The sequence below is a fragment of the Mauremys mutica genome, chromosome 2 (genome assembly GCF_020497125.1).
Source record: "Mauremys mutica isolate MM-2020 ecotype Southern chromosome 2, ASM2049712v1, whole genome shotgun sequence".
Lineage (NCBI taxonomy): Eukaryota > Metazoa > Chordata > Testudines > Geoemydidae > Mauremys > Mauremys mutica.
The window spans coordinates 76,144,907-76,159,890 of NC_059073.1; the positions used below are offsets into that span (position 1 = coordinate 76,144,907).

Genomic DNA, 14,984 nt, shown 5'->3' on the forward strand with positions numbered 1-14,984 from the left:
TTGCAAATTGCAAATTCATAGAAAGCCCTGTGTGGTCACTCTCATGTATAAGTAAAGTGGCTTTGATGTTTGTGGGAGGCAACGTGGTCTCATGGCTAGAGCAGGGAGCTGCATTTGGGGATTAAGCTACAGGAACCAAGGCAACCTTACTTCTGTATAAGAGACTACACACAGAGGTTTAGTGCATGCAAGTGGAGGTCGCAAAGTGAGAATGGAATAGTTAACACAGGCAGTAAACTGTAGAAGCTCAGCTGCACAGATGACCCATGCCCTGCCTCCAATGCCCAAGGGATGATTCTGTCTCCTCCCAGAGGCTGTGTTGATGCCTCACACAGGAGGTGTGAAGTTTGCTCTTATTACTTACTTTTCACTGGGGAAGGGTAACTGACTTTCCTGTAAGGAAGCATACAACGGGAAGCAGCGTATCTTGCTTGAACTAGAAACACCTAATTGCACAGTAATTCACACTATTTGTTTCCCTGAATGGATTTGTAAACAAAATTACTTAGCAACTGTCCAGCGACTAAATATCTTGGCCTCGCACTTTCCTTTGATGCTATTAGTCAGACTAGTAATATGGGGGTTATAATACTAGAGGGATCTGCAAAGGTAGAAATCAAGTTGTGCTTCTCTCTCTACCAGGCTGGAAATTCTGTTTTGGAGCTGCTATTCGTGAATGCTAGGGGAGTACCAGTCAGTGCCCCTTGCAAAGGACCTGCTTCCCTGCCCACATGGAGTCCAGAAGGCATTGTATTTGCATATCTACACTCCAAACAGTCATGGACTTTGCTTCCTAGGCAGTTGGGGAGAAGGGGTTGGAAACCACACAGGGACTATATCCTCATCTTTGGAAAATGCTTTCCCCTCACAATGAGTGAAATTAACCCTGCACAACAAGCTAGTAGTACAAGGCCTATGCAACCCTCATGTCCCACTTGAGCCCAAATTTCAAGGACTGAGTGGTGCATAGGCTGTGTGTATGCAGGTTAGGGTGACCAGATGTCCCAATTTTATAGGGACAATCCCGATATTTGGGACTTTTTCTTATATAGGCTCCTATTACCCACCACCTTCTGTCCTGATTTTTCACACTTGCTATCTGGTCACCCTAATGCAAGCCCTCTGAAAAAGGTTATATTTCACCCGACATTGGTAGCACTCGCTATGGAACCAAGCCAAAGTGTGCAACTCCAGCTGGCTCTGTGCCACAGTGAGTAAGGAATTTATCTCATTGTATAATAAGAAAGAACTCCCTGCAAGTTTGCTCTGTGTTTGTGCATGGTAGTGGAGGGGGGAATAATAGCAATATTTTTTGAACATTTTTGAGACAATGTTTTTGAATATTTTCATGACAAAAGAAACATGGACAAAATAAAAAGAAGCAACAGGTACAAGGAAAAAAACATCATATTTTAAATAATGTTCTTCCTACTTAAAAGAGAAGGAATCTAATATATTACTCTGTATTCTTATTCTTCCTACAAAACAAAGGGTTAATCCCTTTTGTAAATTAAAAACAAACAAAACCCCTCAACTAATGGAGTTATGACCAGCATCTCCATAACAAACTAAAATATACATGTGGAAAAAATCCTTCCATCCCACACTGAATGCGGAAATATGTTGTCTATCGATAACTATAATGTACAAGGAGGCAGGGAATAGTGGTCTTATGACATAGAACCCCTCTCCATGTCAAGTGCTCTCCTTTTCTCTTGCCCTGAATCTTTCCAGCTCTGCTCAAACCCCATACCAGTAGGAACTGTTTAGGTTTGTTTTTACATCCATTATACTTGAAAATCATTATTTACAACTTTACTCTGAAAAGTTGAACATGCTGCCTCTTTTTCTGTAGATCCATAAACTCAAACTGTCCTGTCTGAACCCTCAGTTCTGGTTGAGGTTTTAATAATCCATATTATTAAACAAGCTGAACACATGATTGACAGAATGAAAAAACAACAAAACAAACGAAACCACCACCTTCTGCATGTGCAGAAGTAACTCATGACCTATTTAATAAATCATCTTAAACCACTGAATGGAACAATTACTAGAAGATAGATGCTGATATGAACAATAACAGAGACAAGAAGCTGCCACCCCCACCCCTTTGGAGTAAAGAATGTGCTGCCCTGCTCTGAGGCTGCTTTCATTTATATGCCTAACCACCTCCCTCTCCAGTTTCACATTTCAGCAGTGTGATCAGGAAACACAAACCACCTTCTGTTTCTTACCTTTTGTCTTTTAGTGTGTATGTGTGTTTGATTTTTGATAAAGAAGGTAGATATTATTAACATCTGTTTAACAGATGGGTGAGCTGAGACTTTGACTTTGTTGACACTACAGACATTTTTGATAAATTTCCCAACATTGCGAACACCAGCAACATTAGAAGCTCTAATATAGACAGGTGTTTAGCTGCAGACAACCTTCTGGCACCATGTCACCTAACCCTGCCGGGAGAAAGTTTAACTGATGCACTCAAAGCAGTTGACTATGTTTCTAGATTAGATCTATATTTGTTTTTCTGCAGCAAAATGCAATTTATAAATATTTTTACTTAAAAATGATTACACAGCAAATTCAGGAGAAAAGGATAAAGACCAAGACAGACAAAAGAAGAAAAGGACAAAGAAGAAAGAAAGGAGAGAATGGGTCTACGAATTAGTAAAACGTAAGATGCTAGGTAATGTAGTGTAATGGTTACAGAAGGGGTCAGGAAGCAGGAATTCTGGGTTCCATCCCAAGGTCTGCCATAGGCTTGCCATGTAGATTTGAGCAAGTTACTTAAACCTCTTTATTTCTCAATAAACTCCACTGTAATGGGCATAATACAAACCTACGTCACAATGGTGCTGAAATTAATACCTTTAGAGTGTTTCAGGATCCCCAGATGAAAGGTACTATAGAACTACATGTCCTAAATGATCACAGCTAGAATTGGAAAAGAAAATCATACATGAAGAGAAAATTCTTCTTTCATTTCCAGCTAGAGAACTGCACATCTTGTGAGAAAACCTGATCTAATGAGATTTCCAGCCCTGTCTACAGGCCAAAGACATTAGGATATTTACTCAAATTGAATCTTCAATCTTTTGGGTACTAGACAACACAGTAGCGAATATCTGGCATACACACCATATTTCTTTTGGCTAAATCACCCTGTCAGTTTTCCAGGGAAAAGACCATCCATATCTTAGAACACATATTACCTCAAACATGTTCGGTGGAGTACACTTAATGAAACAGAATATGGTACCTGGATTTGGCAGCATCAGGGATACTGGAGAAGTGCAGCATAGAACATCTAAAGTTGTGGCTGGTGGAAAGTGCAGAGATGACACAATTCCTCGTAGGAACTGGCACCAGTACCACTACCCGTCCATGGGGCCTGCTGAGCTTCTGCATCTAGTTGCTCAGTAGGCTAATTATTGCTTAACTGAGCCTCTTGTAACAAAGTAAAAGTCTTATTTCCGGCAATATAGACATACAGGCCCTGCAACCACCAGCCTACACTAGAGAGAAGCCAAACTACTCTTAGAAAGCAATGGTCTTCCACTGTCTTTGAAACTTTCTGCAACTACAAAACAAAAAAAAATCTCGCTTCAATATTATAAAAGTTGCAAGAAAATAATTTACTTCACCTCTTTGACACCCCCTCCTTTAGTCTAAAAATATTACAGAAAGAGACATTTTTAAGAAACAGGTAGTTTGTTTGTTTGTTTTTCTTGCATCAGGCAAATATTACAACACACACAAATAATATTAAAGGGGTGTGGGGGGGGGGGGAGAAGCAATTACTCACCTTCCATGAACGATTTCAATGTGTTCAACACTAAAAACAAATCCCCCCTCTTCCTCCCCCAGCATAAATCTGAACAATCAAAAGCCAAGGCAAGCCAAATGTAAATCTGTAATTGCCGGCCAACACTGCTTCCTCAACTTCCCCTGTTACACATAGTCGTTGCAGAATGTATGATATGAAACAATATACACTCTTAGACTTCAGCTCTACATGTACCTATGGGAGCCTGGGGGACGGGAGAGTCAAAACCTGGAACTAATAACTCAGTATTTCAGTCAAATTGTACTTTTTCCCATTTTTGTTAACTTTAGCTAGTATAATTATATTCTTTATGGGACATTAGAAATTACATATACTGCATGGAATAATCTGGATAGTGCTAACCAAAAACCAAAATCCATATCACATCACTGAGAGACTGAAATGCTTTCTTATACAATACAAGGCCATTTTGTACTCTCAGATATACATATAGGAGGTGGTGATAGATAATAAATATATCCTCACTAGTTTTATGGGCCACTGAAACCTAAGTAATAATCAAAGTTTGTTAAAGGAAAAAAAATACACCCAATTAGAAAATAAATTAGTTTTGAATATCTATGCAGTTATTAAAAACAATAAAGAGTAAAAGTATCTTAAAACATTAAATTATTTAAGTTATGCTTTAAACTGAGGCACTCAACTTATAACCACAGCAATTACTAAATGGTTTCAAGGACCTCAAAACCCCAGGGAAGTGGGTGGTTCCTTTAGATGGCACTCTTTTGGAGGAGGGAAAACCAAAAGGAAGGAAATTACTATTTCCTTGCTCTGTGGCCATTACATGTTTCCTGTTACCATCCAGCAGTTGAAGAACTCTCTTTTATGGCAGTTAGCAGTCATCTAGGTTGTCCTGCATAACCAACCATGTCTTTATAGAAAGCCAGCATGTGAAACAGAGTATAAGAGAAAGTAAATCACAGAGCGAACGGTTGGAAGAAAAGGTAAGGGAGAGAGACACACTGGATTTCAGGAGGGGCTACGTGATGTACTGACTAATACTAACACTTGTAGCTAATTTACATAAAAAAGACCTCATGCAATAGGTTCCAACTACCCACGGGAAAAAAATTGTGGGTGCTCAGCACCAACTGACATGTCTGCGGCTCAGCTCCTCCCCCTCTCCCCCAGCCCGTCCTGCCTGCCGGTGTGCCCCACCTATCAGCTCCTCCCCCTTCCCACAGCACCACCTGCACACCTCTGAACAGCTGATCGCGATTGGCAGAAGGTGCTGGGAGGGAGGGGGAGAAGCAGAGGCAGGAAGAGATGCGGGAAAGACGCGGGGTGGGGGTAGGATCTTGGGGAAGGGGTGGAGTGAGGGTAGGACTTGGGGCAGAGCAGGGGGGGTCGAGCATCCCCCAGAAACTCAGGAAGTCGGCCCTCTGCCTCATGCAGAACATAAACTGCTCATCACAGAGGGTCAGGTATAATCAAATAAATTGTATTTCTATAGTATTTCCCATCAGAGAAGCTCATAATGATTTAGAAATACAGTTCTGCCAAAACTTTTTTAGCCGAAAAATGGAGATTTGGGTTGACTGAAACATTTTCTGAATTTGTGTTGCATTCACCAAATTGTTTCAGTGATTAAATAAATAAATAAAAAAAAATATTTTGTTTTGACATTTTCAAAATAAAACATTTAGATTTTTTGATTCAAAACAAAAAAGGTGGTTTAATTTTTTTTAAAAATACATTTTTATAAGACCTCAAAAACTAAACCAAACACTTTATTTTAGGTCAAATGTTTTGTTTGACCCAAAATTATTTTTTCCCCTCACTTTTTGACTCACTGAAAATTTTGATTTTTTGTTCTGGGTCAACCCAAAAAGATTTTTTCCCTCAAAACAGCCAGTGAACAACAAAACCAGTTTTTTGCACAGCTCTATTTGGAAACACGGGGTAAAATCCCATTAAGTTCAGTGGAGCCAGGATTTCACTCATCAATGAGGTAAACTTTACAACAACTTCGGAACATACGAATTGTCATAACAGACTATGGGACCAGCTAGTTCAGCATCCAGCCTTTGACACAGACAGAAGGACTAGATGTTTCAGAGGAAGATGCAAGAAACCCTGGAGTGAACAATTATGGAACAAACTGCCATAAGAAAAGTTTCTTCCCAAACCCCATCAATTAATGTAACTGTGGAGATCTGCATTATCTATAGAAATGTCTAATCCTTTTTTGAACCGTGCTAAGCTTTCAGCATCAATTATATCTTTTAAAGCAAGTTTCCAGGCTAGTTAGGGATCATGTTAAAGTATTTCTTTTTACCACTTTAAAATTTGTCTTTGTTTTGTTGACTATGCTTTTATATTCCGAGAAAGAATAACTAGAAGAAATGGTTACTCATCCTGTGTAGTCACTGAGGTACTTTGACATGTGTCCCCTTATGGGTGCTGCACGCTACTTACACTTGTGCCCCCTGCGCCTTTGATTGGAGAGTTCTCATAGCAATGTGCGTCCAGCCCACATATGTGTATTACTCAGTCTCATGCTCCCTGACATTGTTATATAGCACTATGCAGGTGAACCAGCCTCAGTTCCTTCTCTACCGAGAAGCTCTATAGCAAAGAACTCTGAAGCAGAGACGGAAGGCGGGCAGTGGGGCACCAATAGGGGGACACATCTCGAAGAACCATGGTTCCTGAACAGAGTGAGTAACCATTTCTTCTTCTTCAAGTAGTGTCCCTACACTAGGTGACTATGGAGCAGTTCCATCTAAGCAAGAGGGGGCTTCAGAATTGAGTCCAATACCAAGAAAGTATAGTCAAGCTGAATGCAGCATCAAAAGCACAGTCATGAGTTACTGCATGATGCTCAGCAAAGGTATGTATAGAGACACAAGTCACAGCTCTACATATTTCGATAATGGGAACATTTTTGAGAAAGGTTTTAGAGCTAGAAATAGACCTTGTAGAGTGAATTTGTATGTGCAAGGTGCTTGGATATTTCAAGATTGATAGCAAGAACTAATGCAATCAGATATCCATTTGAAATGTGTTTGTTTAGAGACTGCAGACCTTTTTGTCTGCAAATCAAGACAAATATAGATAGGCGGCCAGGGCTCTCCTGACATCAAGCATGTACAACAGCGCCTCTTCTTTGCCTAGGTGAGGTTTAGGATAGAAGATCAGAAAGTGAATGGGTTGGTTAACATGGAACTCAGAAGATATTTCTGGTTAAAAACTTGGGATGTGGTTGTAATGTGATCTTGTCCTTGAAAAATATTGTAAAAAGGGGAAATGCTATAAGGGCCCCTATTTTCCCAGAGCATTGAACCAAAGTGATGACTATCAGAAATGTTATTTTAATTGATAAATTGAACAGTGAGCAGGTAGCCATTGGTATAAATGGTGATCTTGAAAGGCATTTAAGGACCATACTGAGGTCCCAAACTGGAGTAGGACTCCTGATTGGCAGAAAAATATTTCCAAGCCCCTTGAGGAAACTCATTGTCATTGGGTGGGCAAATCTGGAATAACCTTTGATAGGAGAATGGAAAGCCAAGATAGCTGTCAGGTGGATTCTAATGGAGCTCACCGACAGGCTCCTATTTTTTAGTTCTAGGGTATAGATCAGTAGACCTGGCAGCAATGAGGTTGTTGGTGGAATGTGTCTGAAGTCACACCAGCAGGCAAATCTTGTCCAATTTTGTAAGTAAATGTAGCATGCAGACTGTTTTCTGCTGTGTAATAGCACTCTCTTTACTTCCTCTAAGCAGGTTGTTTCTAATCCCATGGACCATCTACCAGCTATGCTTTGAGATGAAGAAGTCCAAAATTGGGGTCAAAGATCTTCCCACCTCCCTAGGAAACGAGATTAGGAATGGCTTGGAGAGTGATTGGTGAGTAAATGGCTAGCTTTATCAGGTAAGGAAACTATGTTTGTCTGGGCCAGATCAGAACTATTAGAATAACTCTGGATTTGTCCTTTTTTATTTTGAGTAGAACTTTGGATATTAGAGGAATTGGGGGAAATGCATACAGTAGACCCAATGACCACTGAAGGTGAAAGGCATCCCCCAAGGAATGGTGATCCAGCCCACCTCTGAAGCAGAATTGGGCACATTTCTTGTTCATTGCCATTGTGAATAGGTATGTTGGCGGGGTGCACCATTGCTGGAATATGTGGTGTAGTATGATGGATGGTCTTCAGAGAAGTGCCTGTTGAGTTTGCCTGCGGTCACATTCTGAACTCCTAGAAGGTAAGCTGCTGTGATGGCAATCTGACTGGCCATGCACCGACTGCAAAACTTGACAGCCTCAGCACACAGAGAGGGGGATCTTGCCCCTCCTTGTCACTTGATATAGAACATACATGGTATGTTATTCATCAGGACCTTTGTGTGTTTATCCCTAATTAGTGATAAAAACTGGAGACAGGCATACCTGAGTTCCAGGAGGTTGATGTGCAGAGTGGTGTCTTGAGGCATCCACCTGCCTTGGGCTGTGTGAGTGTCCAGATGTGCTCCCAACCCTAGCAGGGATGCATCCATCATTATGACACTGTTGGGGGTGGGTGAGTGAAAGGGATTCATGCACATTCTGAGGGTATTTCCACCAGCTGAGTGATTCCTTCACACAGGTAGGTATGGACAGTAGTGTAGTTAGACTGTGATTGTTCAGTGAATAAACAGTTCTGAGCCACTCATGAAGGCAATGCATTCAGAGTCTTGCATGGTCTATAACAAAAGAGCCAGCTGCCATGTGCCCCAGAAGTTCTTGACTGTGGTCTGAGGGTTGATCTGGATTGTACTATGTTGGATATGGCCATGAATCTGTACATTGGGAGGCAGGCTCTTGCTTCTATTGAATTTAGATAAGTGCTTATGAATTCTAACTTTTGCACTAGTCAAGGTGGATTTTTGAATGTTCAATTGTATGCCCAAGTTGATGAAGAGGTCTACAGCGACACAAGTTGCCCGTGAGGTTACATCCAAGGAGTGACTTTTCAGAAGCCAATCATCTAGGTAAGGGAACAGAATTCCTTTTCTGCAGAGGTGTGCTGCTACTACTGACATAACCTTCAAAAAGACCCCTGGGGCAGATGACAGGCTGAAAGAGAGCAATCTGTACTGAAAATGGTCCTAACAGTAAAAGATAGAACTGTTTGTGAAATGGGTGGATCGCTATATGGAAATATGCATCCTGATGGTGTAGGGCTGAGAACTAATCCTCTTGGTCCAGTGATGGAATTACTGCTGCAGTTTTGAATTTTGAATCACCATTTTGAATTTTTGAACCTTCATATAAACCTTAAATCTAGGATGGGTCTCCCACCATCATTATTTTTTGGAACCAGGAAATATCTGGAATAAAACTGCTTCCCTCTGTGCTGCCTGGGAACTGGTTCTATAGCACCCAAGAGTAGGAGAGAGTCTATTTCTTGTCGAAGCTGGTTCTCATGAGAGGGGTCCCTGAAGAGGAACGGGGAAGGAGAGAGTTGGCAGGCAGAAGAGAGGTAACTTTTGTGTTGAGGTCCGTATGATCTCTGGGAGCTCGATAATTGGGCGGACAGGATTTTTCCGCTGTCTGGGTCTTAGTAAACCTCTCTCTTGTGGGCAGGTGTACAGATACTGTAGCCTTGCAGTCCTTTAGCATGCGTAGCAATTCGTCCGTGCTGCAGTCGAACAGTTTAATACCTCATCAAAAAGAAGGGCTTCAACCATATTTTGGACCTCCTTTGGATATCCTGAAAGCTGTCGCCAGGAGGCCCGCCTCCTAACTACAGCTGTAGAGATTGAATGTGTGGCAATATCAGCAGCATCGAGGGAGGCCTGCAGAGATCTTCTGGTGAGCCACTGGTTTTCTACAATAATTGCCTGAAATTGCTCGGTATGTTCAGCTGGTAGATGCTCAATAAAAGAACTCAGCTTGGGATAATTTGTATGATCATATTTAGCCATTAATATCTGGTAGTGGCAATTCTGAATTGTAAAGTAGCTGACAAATATGATTTTTTCTCCAAACAGGTCTAGGTGCTTATGATTCTTGTCATAGGGCAAATATTTAGCGTGGAGCTACCTTCCACATTCATTAACCACATGAACCACCAAAGAGTTAGAAGAGGGATGAGAAAATAAAATGTGTGAGTCTTTATATGGGACATAATATTTCTTATCCACTCTCTTGCATGTAGATGGAATTGAGGCCGGGGTGTACCAGATAACGAAGCCCTGCTGGACCTTGCAAAGGTTAACTGGCAAGGCAATGCAGCAGATGAAGCTATATGGAGGATGTCAAGGAGCTTATGATGTGGTTCTTTGCAGATCCCTCTTGAGGAGGTTAAAGAGTCCGCAGTTCTCTTGATGAATTGCTGAAACTGTTTAAAATCATTTGGTAGGGATGGAGGAAGTGGCATAACTCCTTCATCAGGTGACAAAGAAGAGATGTTGGGCAGTGGAGAGATATCTTCATCAGCTCTAGCTTCCTGTTTCTCACAGGTTTCTCCCTGAGGTTCCGGACTCCTATAGAGGGAAGGTGATGAACGTTGTCTATCTCTGTGATGGGTGGTGCTTAAGGCCCTAGAAAATTGATGGAGATAGGCTGTTCAAGAGTCCCTGAGGTGATGCAAATGGCGTGGTGGAGGCATGCATGGATGGTGGTTGAGGTTGTCTCTCATGAGTGGTATCCATCTTTTCAGAGACTTCTGGAAAGGGGCCTCTATAGAAGTGGTGCCCAAACTTTTCCTGTTGTGCCCCCCTTACCAGTAATGGAATCTGTCCACGCCACTCCTCTATTACTGCTCAGTTGGCTCAGCAGAGGAGCTTAGGCTGAAGGCAGAGCTGGGGATGAAGGAGGAGCTAGGGCTAGAGGCGGAGCTGGTCCGGGGGTAGAGAGTGATGAGGGCTGAGCTGAGCTTGGCTGGAGGTGGACAGGGGGCTGAGTGGAGCTGTGGCTGGAGCTGGGCTGGGGGCAGAGTGGGGCTGAGTGGTGTTCCCTCCTTGCCCCTGGTAGGGGCTAGCTTAGGCCCTACTGCACACTCCTCAATGTTCCTCTGTACCCCTCCTAGCAGGGTATGCCCTACAGCAGAGATTGGCAACCTTTGGCATGTGGCCCGCCAGGGTAAGCCCCCTGGTAGGCTGGGCCGGTTTGTTTACCTGCCGTGTCCGCAGATTCAGCCAATCGCAGCTCCCAGTGGCCGCATTTCGCCACTCCAGGCCAATGAGGGCTGCAGGAAGCAGTGGCCAGCACATCCTCCAGTCCGCGTCGCTTCCTGCAGCTCATGCAGTGTTATATCACAACTGCATGGATCACAAGACCGAGTAACATCCGTGCACGGGGCAAACAGATGAGAAATCTCTGATCAAAGGTGCACGGAGGGCAAGCGCACCTAGAGTGGAGCACCCATAAGGATACTACTTGAAAAAGAACTAATAGTTTGCTTTTGGAATTGTCATCGTGAAGTCACTTAGTGCCTCCCTGACCAGGTAAAAAGATTTATAAACTACTAAAGGAGAATTTATTGTATGTATTCACAGATTTCAAGGCCAAAAGGGACCATTTTGATCATCTAGTCTGACCTCCTGATAAAAGAGGTCACAGAGTTTCCCCAAAATATTTCCTTTTATACTAGAGCATATCTTTCTAAAAAAAAAATTCCAATTTTGATTTAAAAATTGTTAATGATGGAGAATCCACCATATCCGTGGGCAAATTGTTCCAAAGATTAATTACCTTCACTATTAAAAATGTACACCTTATTTCCAACACCAATCAGAACTAAAGTACCAACACAGAGAAATCCATAAGCGTAGACAGACAAGCACCATGTACATCACAGCATACAATTTTAACTTCCAGTAAGGAAGCACTTCATAGGCAATTTGCAAGTTATTTTTCCCCCTCATGCGACCTTTTATTGAACACACTACTCAATCTTTACCCATAACTGTATCTACTTGGTTAGTAATCATACTGAAGCTATCTTGGAAAATGTGGAGTATACGATAGAGGGGAGGTGACATATAGGCTGGAATGTGTACCACTTGGAAATTGCTATCTACATCCCTAAGGAAACCTGAGGCAATCTCACTTCTCCTTTCCCAAGAGACTAAATGTATAAGATTAGCAAGTGGGGGGGCAGGGGTGGTTTGAGAAATATAGAATATACACATACTTTAGTCTCTGTTAGGCTGATGCAAAATGTGCAGGTCAGGGAAGAGAGGCGCAGGGAGGGTTGGTGGACTAATGTGAATGAGAATAGTGGAGAGGAAAAAGATGGTGAGGAAACAGATACCGAACCACATGCTATTAATCCAGCTTCTACAGTAATGACTTGTATAAACTGAGTAAGTCACGACAGCTTCTCTGTGACTTCACACTATCAATCTGCCATATAGGGCAGCCAGATACTGGACAATGATGTCAGGGGAGACATTTCTTCCTTTCATGTCCTGACAGCCGAAAAGGTTCATTGCTGTGAGAGCCTTGCAGAAGGTGTTCCTTGTAGACACTAGGCTCCCAATCCTAAACCAGTCCAATGGGAATCCTTCCATTAACTACAAGGGGCTTTAGAACAGGGCCTAAATGAACTGCATAGCCCTAGATTGTCCTTTTAACCAAAGGCACATCCCAACCCCAACATCAGAGAAGTGGAGAGAGAGCCCCCAGTGACCTCCTTCAAAAAACAATACTGGGAGACCCTGTAACCAACCTCTTCCCTCTTCCCCCACAATGGCACTGCATGGGGATTACTGCAGCCCTACAGCAACAACCATCATAATCCCAATGGTCAAGCTCTGCATGGGCTGCTCTGGGTCAGGATATGACTCATTTGTGTGAGCTCTCAGACACCTTCTCTTCCAGAGCATTCATGTCCCCTAACAGAAGGGAATATGGTTCCCTCTGCCCCACCCTAACATGCCAGGCCCACCATCCCCAGAATTCATTCAGACTAGTTAGCAGTCTGTGGTCAGAGTCTAAAATACCCTTTATTGCCTTCTGAACGTAGGCTAAATATTGGTCCTTAAAGTAAGCACATGCTTATCAGACTGTAAAGAAAAATCTTGTCTACCAAACACCCAAGGCTAAGGGACCAGAGAGCATTCTGAGTATTTAGTGAGATTCCAGTCCTTGGGATTGTGGGACAACAGAGACATGTTGATGCTTATCACCCATTTTGGCTTACTCCAGACTCTCATGCCCCAAAGGTGAAGAGGGGCAGAGAGAAAAAAATATTTTTCCTCATACTTTATTCCGTTACATCCATTTTAGAATCCATTGATGGTTTTCCTGAAACCAGCACCTTAAGAGTCACCTTTTGGCATTTCCTGCAGCATTTGAAACAGTCGTGGCTAGGGACACGGATGACAGAAACATGAATGTAAAGAAACAATTTTTAGAATAAAGCAGTAGTTCTCAAACTGTGGTCTGTGGACCTCTAGGGGTCCGTGAGTTATGTCCAGTGCCACCAGTCCCACTGATCAAATCCTCCCTGTCCCTCCCAGTGTCTCTTGCATGCTGTGGAACAGCTATTCCGTTGTGTGCCAGAGGTGCTGAGAGGGAGGGAGAGCAGCAGGGAATGAGGCACAGAAAGAGGTGGGGAAGGGGTAGAGCAGGGGCAGGAAGAGATGGGGCGGAGGTGGGGCCTTGGGGGAAGGAGTGGAGTGGGGGCGGGGCCTGGGGCTGAGCTGGGGTTGAGCACCCCCAGGGAAAATTAGAAGCTGGCTTGGGGGTCTGCAAAAAGTTTGAGAACCGCTGGAATAAAGCATAATTTAAACATTGGACAGAGAAGCCATGTTGCAAATCATTTTAGCTATCCCTGGATTTACATTAGCCTTCTTCATAGAATCACAGAATATCACGGTTGAAAGGGACCTCAGGAGGTCATCTAGTCCAACCCCTTGCTCAAAGCAGGACCAATCCCCAACTAAATCATCCCAGCCAGGGCTTGGTCAAGCCTGACCTTAAAAACCTCTGAGGAAAGAGATTCCACCACCTCCCTAGGTAACTCATTCCTTTCCTGTTACCACCAATGCAGCTCCAGCAGCACTAGCCCAGACCAGCCACTAGTGTTTTAAGCACTGCATAGGAGGGCTGTTTGAATAACAATGTTTGGTTTGGGTGCAGATCCGGGAAAAAAAATTATTGGTCAACCCAAAATGTTTAGGTCAACCTGAAATGAAATATTGTGCTCATTTTGAGGTTCTTAAACTTAAAAATTAAAACAATACTGAGCAAAATTCAAAACCAAGACACTTTTCTAAAACAAAATGTCTTAATATTTCATTTCAGAAATGACTATACAAACTGTTTCAACATTTTGGGTTTTTTTTGTTTTTCCTGACAAACAATTTGCTGAAATTGATGCAAATTTGCAAACTGTTTTGGTTGACCAAAATCTGCATTTTTCAGTGAAAAATAGTCGTGTGAGAAAATTTTTCCCCAGCTCTACTGTATTGTCTGACCCTCCTCAGGGCAGCCAGAAGTGAGTTACTGTTGCTCTGAAATAGAATTTAAATTTTTTAAAAGTCTGTCTCTTATTTACTAGGCAGTGCTGAGACTCACTAACAGCCAGTTATAAGGCTACATTTGTATCCAACAGTCCAAAGCCATAATTTCTTTGGAAAATATGTAACTTCTAAAAAAAAATCAAAATCATGAACTATGAATAATGAGAAGCATTTGTTCTTTAAGATACATAAATAATCCAAGTAGATGATCCAAAAATTAATACTGCACTAACAGGTACAGAGTAATAAAAGGGGACAAAAGGTGTTTCAGGCGCAGATGAAGAAAACTATATTAAATAGTCTGGCCAGAAAACAACAATTCTATTTCATGACACATTTCAGTGTTTCAAAATGTTTTTATTTTGATACAGAATGAAAATTTGACATTTTAAAAGCTTTTAAAGTCTCTCTTTCTGTCTCTCATGAGCTGGATCTGAGAAATCTTCCAAACAAAACTGTTACAGAAACGGATGTTTCCATGAAACATTTCAGTTTCAACTAATAGTCATTTTTCAACAGAAAAAATTTTCATCAAAAATATTTGTACCTGCACTAATGCTAAAGGCTTGTTTACATGGGAAAGTTATACTGGTATAAGATAGAGTGAGAATTTAAACTGATATAGTTATATTGGCATATGTCCCCTTGTGGACACTCTTACACCACTTCCCTTG

General features: G+C 42.1%; 1 protein-coding gene across 2 annotated transcripts in view; it reads right to left on the reverse strand.

Moving 5' to 3' along the window:
• The window catches only part of SPIDR (scaffold protein involved in DNA repair), a 330,087-nt gene that overhangs the window by 29,784 nt on the left and 285,319 nt on the right, over positions 1-14,984 (reverse strand). The gene's annotated exons all lie outside the window — the stretch shown is intronic.